Genomic DNA, 9,624 nt, shown 5'->3' with positions numbered 1-9,624 from the left:
AGGACGTTTTATACTCTAGCAGGAGACATAAACATTAGTCTCCTACACGGACCATTACAGCTGTGAGGAAAACATCACCAAAGAAGGTGCCTAACTCTGGAATGTGTGTGTGCACAGGTGTCTGGCACAAGACTGAAGGACAAGGAATTAGCCAGATTGAAGGGAGGCTAGAAATTGTGGGGACACGGATGAAGCAGAAGAAAATGTCAGAAGACGACCCTGCTGCTGTCAACTGCTCCACTATGGGCTGAGGAAGGGAGAGCATAAGGCCCTGGGGTGCTGCAAAGCCAGTGGAGTTCAGAGATGCCGAACTTTGAGGACCAAGGTGTTCACTTGTGTTTCCTAAGGGACAGTACTTCTCGGCCTGGTGACAGAATGGTACGAGTCGATATGGGAGAGGCCAAAGAAGCAGAGAGAAGAAAAACCCAGGGAAAGTCGAGAGAAAATCCACAAAATGAAAGCCCACACCAGGAGGTGGCTACGGAGAAAGGTATCTTGGATGGGCCCCTGAAAAGAGTATCAAATGCTACTATACCCCAGTGCCAGACTCAGCGGGTTACTTCACCAGTCCCACAAAAACTCCCTGAAATAAGCCTGGCTGCCATGGTGCACGCCTTTAATCCCAGCACTCTGGAGGCAGAGGCAGGTGCCTGTATGAGAGTTCAAATCTAGCCTAGTCTACAAAGCAGGTTCCAAGACATCCGGAGCTACACAGGAAACCCTGTCTCGAAAAAAGCAGAAAGCTCCATGAAATAACTACCATTACTGTTCCCATTCTTGCTCTGCTAGAGCAAGTAAGCCACATGAAACCTAGAAGATGCTAGATGCCAGTCAGGATCCAGATCCAACACACTAGTGCACAGTGGGGCATGCTGGTAGATCCAGTGCTCGGGAGAATGAGATGAGTGCATCACCACTGAATACACTGTCTATTAAAAACTTAAACCCAGCTTCAGTGTCCTGACTGCCATTCCAAGGTTCCAGCAGAAAGCAAGAGGAATTCTTGTTTTTGTTTCTCAAGACACAGTTTCTCTGTGTAGCCCTGTCTGCCCTGGAACTCAGCCTGTTCACCAGGCTGACCTCAAACTGAGATCCACCTGCCTCTGCCTGGGATTAAAGGCGTGCACTCTGCACACACCTTCTTTAAATGGAAAGAGCTTGGAGTCCATGTAGAAAGCATGGAGTGAGGACCGAGAAGTCACAGAGGTCAGAAGTCCTTTGCCCCTTGAGGAAACCCCTGTGTGGCTATATGAAGGCAGATTTTCCAGAGTCATGGACAAACTCATTTTAAATTAACCAAAAATGGTTTGTTTTGGAATGGACATTTTGGGCTTTGTCGATTTCATGACTGTGTAACTAGATACTATAAAATGGAATTACAAAATATAAGTAATAATGGCACATGTCTGAGGCAAGAGTTCAAGTCAGCTTGAATATATTGTAAATTTCAGGTCAGCACAGAATGAAACATTGTCTCAAAGGCAGCAACAACAACAAAATGCCCACAACTCCAATCTCAACAAACTTCCAGAATAAGATGCAAGCCAGGTATGGTGTCTCAGTCATATGGCCCCAGTTTCTTCAGAGATGACATTGTCCAAGAGTAACCTAGTGAGTCTGTTTGCAAAAATGAGACAGATGTGGGATACCTTTAATCCTAGCACTCAGGAGGCAGAGGCAGACAAATCACTGTGTGCTCAAGGTCAGTCGGAGTTGTGTAGTGAGACCCTGTTTCAATAAATAAATTATAAAGACTACAGAAATATCTGAGACTCTCACTTAGTGGTAAGGCACTTGCCTAGAATTTTCCTTTCACTTTTTCAGAGAAACTTGCAATGCCTTTGTAAGAGAATTAGAGACAGTCTGGGAGTGAACTTTGCATTTTCACGGGTGTTGGGCCTGGGTTTGGAAGGTTACAGGCTTGGGAAAGAGAGAGCTAGCCCCTCTGGGGTGGGGCATAGTCCATCCCCAACCTCACCCTACTCCCATCTCTGAACACTGCAGCAAGGTGAACAAGAGAACCTGACATTGAAACAAAGTTGTCAACACAAAGACAGGCATCTCTATTCCTCACACCTCACCTCTCCTTTCTCCAAATAGCATTTGTCAATCTGATAATGATCGCATCTGTCTGGCCTGATACTGACAGATGGCTAAGAGCCTTGTAAATCACAGGAGTCTTGAAGTTGCCAGGTACCCAGGACAGAGTGTTCCCAGGGATACCAAAGGAAGGCCGGTCTCAAGATGTTGGCATTCTTACATCAGCACCCAGGTGCGGTCTTGCCTCCAGAATTCATTCACTCCTTTTCCTCTTGTTGCTTTCCCCTTTGTTTTAAGTCTCCTCTCATTCAGAAATCAAAATTCTCTCCTTCATTTTTCTGATTCCTTTTTATACAAAGCTAATCTCATCATATTAATCTCATCTCAGGGTTTTAATGGGATTTAGAAACCTGATTGGCTAAATCCAGGTGATAGGTATGGGTAGGATATGAGCCTCACATTCATAACGTTAATGTACCTCCCATTTTAAAGAAAAATAATGGCACATGGATGCTGGCATTTCCATAATACTGTAGGAAAGCACTGTTTTACTACTTGCCCTATTGGGGATCAAACCTAGAACCCCTTGCTCGCTACAGAAGGATTGTGTCAACTATGTTGTGGAATTGTAGTTAAGATGTGCTACATTCGTCTGTGTGGTGAAATATTTGTTTCATGATGCAACATCTTGTGTTGCATTCCCTTATGTTGCATTGGTTTAACTCTGTAAAGCTATGTTACTTTGCCTATCGGCAACACCTGATTGGTCAAATAGCTGCACGGCCAATAGCTAGGCAGGAGATAGAACTAAGCAAGGCAGAGAGAATAAACAAGAAAGAAGGAACAATAAGGAGAGGAGGATGTTGGGGGGGGGGGGCTGCCCTACAGCCAGACATGGAACAAGAATAAAAGGAAAGATATACAGAAAAAGAAAGGTAAAAAAACCAGAGACAAATGGTAGATGAGATAATTTTTAAAAAGCTGTTTAGAAATAAACCAAGGCTGGGCATTCATAAGAAGGAATAAGTCTCCATGTGATTATTTGGCAACTGGGTGTTGGGTCCTCTAAGAGCAAAGAGAAAGAAAAAAAACAGCTACACCACTAAACTGCATCTCTAGACCAGAAAGGATTTTGTAAACAATAATGCTGCAAATGATGGTATTTCAGGTCCTGTGCAGAAAATACTTCAGGATAAGAGTGTGTGAGGATCCTGTTGATTGGCAATCACATCTCCAATGGGATAGAAAACAGCTGTCCTGTACTGACCCCTTATAAGGGCTGCAGTGACAGAAATAACTCACTTTCCTCTTAGGAAAAAGGGGACATACAGGACTGTCCTTATCGGGGTGATTAATATAAGTGAGACATACAGCTCCTTGCATTGTCTCAACAAGAAGTCTTTGATGCGCGGATATTTTCTTAAATGAAGTAGAAACAAGTAGAATTAACAGAGTGGGTCTTGCATTGCTCACCTCCCTTTTCCCTGACAGTGTCTTGCTATAGAGCTCACACTGGTTTCCAATTGGCTGTCCTCCTGAGTGCTGGAATTCCAGGTGTGGATTACCACACCTGGCTTAAATTTCAAGTTCTCTAGGATTGCCTACAAACCTGACTAGACAGGCTGTAGAGAACTCTTAATCCCCCTAGAGCAAGGTCAGGGACACCCTGTGTTACAGGAGACTCTACATCAGGCAGGGAAAGCATAGACAAAGGTGAATTCAAGCTTCATGTGTGTATACAGCTCAGATATCCAAAACCTCATCCCTCTAATACGTGATAGCACACTAACTTTTAAAATGCCTAAGCCAGCATGACCCTCACCCCAACAGTGTGCAATGCCCCGTTCCAAAGCACAGATCTGACCTTGGTTTCATGTTTGCTGCTACACTCATTAACAACTTTCCAGGGTCTCTGCAGTCCCTCCATTTTTAGAACCCATTAAGTCTCTTCTCCATCAAGGCGCTATGGTTTACTGACTCAGTCTATGAGGAATAAATATATTACTGCTGTTTAAAGAAGCCCACTGACTGAGTGGCCTCTACCGTCAATGCACGGTGTCCTCTGCATGCACTAACAAGCAGTGTTTTTCAGACAGGGCATCCCACACCTTTCCTCCCAACATTTGAGAGACTGAGAAAGGAGAGTATCAAGCTGGAAGCCAGCCTGGGCTATATGGCAAGGCTACATTTAGCAAAAAAAACCAAAAATCCAAGCCAAATTGACCAACCAGTCAAGACTTTATATTGATGCCCTCAAGATGCTCTGTGGCTACAGCAGATCACAAGGATAACCGCCTGGTTAGGTCTGCTCCTGCCTCAGGAGAGCCACAGCCTGCTTATGTCTCCTACCTGCACTGTTTGTTTCCAGGCAATATAGTGTCTTTCGCCCTGGAAGACGCTTTCCCCCTTTCTCCGATTTTTGTTTTCAATTTTAAATTTGTATGCTTGTGTATGTGTGTAGTGTGTACTTGGCAAGCTGTCTGTGTGCAAGTCAAAGGACAACCTGCTGAAGTCAGTTCTCTCTCGTCATCATGTGGATTCCCGTCATCAGGAATTGATCTCAGATCCTCACATGTATGGCAAATGCTTTTCTCATTAAACCACCCCCGTGGTTGGATTTTTTGTTTTGTTTTGTTTTTGAGACAAGATTCCATTCCCTAACCCTGGCTGCCCTAGCTACACCATGTAGCTCAAGATGACCTCATAATTGGAGAAATCTTCCTGCCTCTGCCTCTCAAGTGCTAGAATTATACAGGAAAGGGCCCAGATATGGTATCTCTTTTTATGTATGGCTGCAGGTTCCCATTTATAGTCCTAGAGACATAATTATATTCCTCTCAACACTTGGCCTGCTGTTAGCCATACACAGAGCCTTTCTTGGCCTGAAACTGGGAAGCATCTTCCCTCCTAGATTCCTATCAGCTCTGCAAAGAGAAGCAGGTCCCAGGCATGTCAGACATGCCTAAAGCAGAACAGAAGCCATGCTTTCTATATCAGGCACACTTTCCCCTGCTCATTCACTGTCTGGAGTTTGAGAATTTATTAAGCAGCATGCAGGAAAAACTCTACCAGAGTGGCAAGTTGGAGGAAGGACTGAGGAATTCAAGAATGGAACTAACTGCAAAGAAATTCCTGAATGGTCAGAAGATGCGTGAGTCCAGGACTACAGATGACTGTCATTTCCAAATCATTCAGGGTCTTCAGGAAAAGAGTTATGTGTCAGCCCTACATTTTGCAAGAAGTTAGAAAATCATTTGCAGGGGACTGGAGAGATGATTCAGTGCTTTAGAGCTCTTGTTGCTCCGGTAGAGGATCCAGGTTTGATTCCCAGCATTTAAGTAGTGCCACCGATAACCCCCAATTCTAGGGGATCTGACATACTTTTCTGACCTGTGGAGGCATCAGGCATGCACATGGTGAATATACATACATGCAGGCAAAACACACACATATAAAATAGAATAAAAAATAAACTTAAAAAGAAAATCCGGGGCTGGAGAGATAGCTCAGTAGTTAAGAGCATTGACTGCTCTTCCCGAGGTCCTGAGTTCAATTTCCAGCAACAACATGGTGGCTCACAACTCTCTGTAATGAGATCTGGTGCCCTCTTCTGGCCTGCAGGCAGGATACTGTATACATAAATAAATAAATCTTTTAAAAAAATTATTTTGGTAAAAAAAGAAAATCCTTTGATGTGGGATTCCCCTCTGAATGCTGTGAATGTTTTAATAAAATTGGATCCTAAAGAAGCTGCTTTAGCCTATGGCAGGCCAGAATAGGGCTAGGAGGGAAAACTAAATTGAATGCAGAGAGAAAGAAGGCCAAGTCAGGGAGACGCCATGTAGCTGTCGAAGGAGAAAGATGCAGGAAACTTACTGGTAGGCCACACCCTCATGGTGATATATAGATGATTAGAAATGGGTTAATTTAAGATATAAGAGCTAGCTAGAAATATGCCTGAGCCATCGCCCAAACAGTGTTGTAATAAACATAGTTTTTGTGAGATTATTCGGGTCTGGGCAGCCAGAGAGCAAAAGGAAAATCTCTGTTTACAATCCTTTATGTTTTTATCATTTTGTCATTTTGGTGGTGCCAGGCAGGCAAGTGGTATTGACAATTACTTTCCAAATGTCTTGTTTTGGGGAGTGGAAGGGTAAAGTTGTCTCTGTTTTGAAATTTTTATTCTCTCATAATTTCACGTATATATGATATACTTTGATTATATATTCCCCTCCTATTATCTCCCCTCTGCCACCCAGCCCCTTCATCTTTCCACCAAGTCCTCCACCTGCAGGATATATATATTTTCAAGGTACATCATATTGGTTGGTTAGTGACTTAGTAACTTTCATACTGTTTTAATAAAATACCATTGTAACATGAAGGGGACTGCTTGTTGGGGTTTCTGTCCTGCCCGGTACCCCACAGCTGGCAAGCCCCAAGAAAAGCACACAGATCTCTATAAGTTATAAAACTGATTGGTCCATTAGCTCAGGCTACTTATTAGCTTCTGTAGCTTATATTAACCCATTATTCCTATCTATGTTAGCCACATGGCTTGGTACCTTTCTGAGCCAGGTAGATTACACCTTGCTTCTTCCCTGATCTGGGCAGGACTGCGTGGGAGGTTCCTGCTTCTGAGAACACTCCTGTTCTCATTTCCCCGCCTCTACTTCCTGTGTGGTCGACCCACGTATACTTTCAGCCTGGCCAATCAGCGTTTATTTAAAACATGATTGACAGAATGCAGACAATTCTCCCACACCATACCATCACCAACACAAACTCTTGAAGAGTTTATTTAGGGTTTATTATCCCAGAGGGCTAGAGTCAATGTCCGTGGATTAAAGGCAAGGCAGCAGGCAGCTGGAGCAGCTGAGAGAGCACATCTTGATCTATAAACAGTAGGCAGAGAGTATACTGGGGATAGGGGAAACTTCTGAAGCATCAGGCTTGCACCCAGTGAGACACCTGTTCAAGACCACAACACCTAACCCTTCCATAGCAAGTCTACCAACTGAGATTCAAGTAATCAGACACATGGACCTATGGAGCCATCCTCATTAAAACCACCATAATTGGTTTGTGGCCCATTTAACTAGGGTCCATCACATAAGCATAAGTGGGTAACTAGAGAAAGGGCAGCTTAGAGGTGGCTACACCAGCAGCCCTGAACTGCCCATAGCTTTCCAAAGAGGGGTGAGACCTTATGAACTTTTTCCCCATCCGTCATGAAATCTGGATGAACCTAATCTTGTGCTGTAGCTGCTCCTGCTCTGGGTTAATGAATATGACAGTCATTCATAGTCAAAGAGAGCTTTTGGTAGCATTCCTTTCATTCCTTTAGCTCTTGCTTTCTTTCATCCCTACCCACAATGTTACCTGCCCTTGAAGTGCAGGATTGCCATAGTAGGCCATTTAGAGCAGAGCACTCAAAGTCACCTACCTGCAGGACTGTGATTGGTCATGAATTAACCATTACCCATTCGAAACAGAAGTTTTTCTTGCCGCAAGTAGGAGGAACATTAATCACTAAAGCATAAAAATTTGGAAGGCAGTCTGACATCATGACCCAATAACAGTCATGTGACCTCTCCAGATAGGGAGATTTTGACCAAGTTTATAGTACCAGGCTCTTATGGAATAGGACTCAAATCCAATGGTTGGCTACAATCTTAGGATTTCTATTGCTGTGGGGAGACATCATGACTGTGGCAACATCTTTGAAGGAAAATATTTAATTGGGGGACTTACAGTTTCAGAGTGTTAGTTCATTATCATAATGGTGGGACATAGTGGCGTGCGGGCAGAATGATACTGGAGAAGGAGTGGAGAGTGGAGAAGAACTTCATCTTGATCCTGCAGGCAACAGGAAATGATCTGTCTCACTGGTGTTGTTTGAACATGAGAGAATTCAAAGCCCACCCCCACAGTGACATACGCCCTCCATCAAGGCCACACCTTCTATGAGTGACTCTCCCCTTGGGAACCATTTTCTTTTCAAACCATTACTGTTACCATGGAACAGTCATGCCAGTATTGCATCAGTGGGCACATCTTGCCTGGAAGGTTGGTGCTGTAGCTCATAGAGCTCACAGCTAGATGAGATTGTTGATGATTTTTCTCCCCTGACGATCTATATAGAATTATGAAAGCCAGACAGCAGGGAGGACACCTCTAGCTCAGCTCCAGCTTATTCTCTCCATATCCTGCAAAGTGTGTGGTATTGTGGCAGCTTTGATTGTAATTGGCACCCATAGCTCATAGGTAGGGGGACTATTAAGAGGTGTGACTTTGTTGGAGTAGGTATGGCCTTGTGCTTAAGGAAATGTGTCACTGTGGGGGGTAGATTTTGAGGTCTCCTATGCTCAAACTGTGCCCAGTGACACAGGTCACTTCCAGCTTCCTGTGGATCAAACCTTAGAACTCTCAGCTCCTTCTCTAGCACCATGTCTGCCTGCATGCTGCCATGTTCAGCCGTAATGATAACGGACTGAACCTCTGAAATTGTAAGCCACCCTGTTGCAGGATATTTGATCATACTGTGAAACTTCTAGATTGTGTTAATGAAGTTAACCTTGAATGGTGGTAAGGGACAAAGTCAGTGACTAGTCGTAGACAATACAGAGAACCTAGGATATGGGTAGAGTGGCACAGGAAGGAATAGGGAAGGACTTGGAGATTCGTGGTCTTTTTGTCCTTTCTTCTGGGGTCTAGGAAGTATGGGGAGAAAGCCAGCTGGTCTCCTCCACCACTTCTTTGATCTATCAGGTTTCATCCCAGTATCCAAATCCTGAGGCTTTATTGGTAGTAGGACAACTTAGATAAATGCAACACACCCCAATTAAATATTTTCCTTTTTAAGAGATGCTGTCACAGCAATAGGAAAATTAGGACAGGTATCTTTAGTACTAGGGTTTTATCTTTTACTTCTGGTGGGTAATCCATGAGCAGTGGAAACAGCTTATGTGGTTTATGGAGCTGGGTGTTGTTTATGGGGCCTCCTTAATCAATGACTCATAAGGAGGTAACCTATACACCACATTGGAACTTTTGTTTAATAACCTATGAATTTTGGAAGCTTTGTCTTTCCGTGAACTATTTCCTTTCAAATTCTGTTATTCATTATCTAATGACCCTTTCAGAGGGTCACCTAAGACCATTGGAAAACACGGATATTTTATGTTATGATTTATAATAGTAGTTAAACTACAATTATGAATTAGCAATGAAAATAATTTTATTGTTGGGGTCACAACATGAGGAACTAAATTAAAGGGCCATGTTAGGAAGGTCGAGAACCTCTATGTTACAGGCTTACACTTCCATGCATGGATTATGTGGGACAGAGAATGGTGTTTAGGGCTTTTGCATTCCAGACAAACTCTCTATTGACTGATCTATGTCCCTACTTCCTGCTTTCATTTGAATTATTTTAACCACATATAGTTGAGTCTCTATATCCATATTCTCTACATCATGGATTCTACAAACAAACAAGTTGTTTGTGAGTCGTTTCTGTAACCTTAGCCTCATTTTCCTTTGATCCATTTGGCATTGCCTCCTAAGTGCTGGGACTAAAGG

The sequence above is a fragment of the Myodes glareolus genome, chromosome 22 (assembly GCF_982192425.1).
Source record: "Myodes glareolus chromosome 22, mMyoGla1.1, whole genome shotgun sequence".
In the NCBI taxonomy this organism is placed as follows: Eukaryota; Metazoa; Chordata; class Mammalia; order Rodentia; family Cricetidae; genus Myodes; species Myodes glareolus.
The sequence above is the reverse complement of the archived record's forward strand: the minus strand, read 5'-3'. Positions refer to the sequence as shown.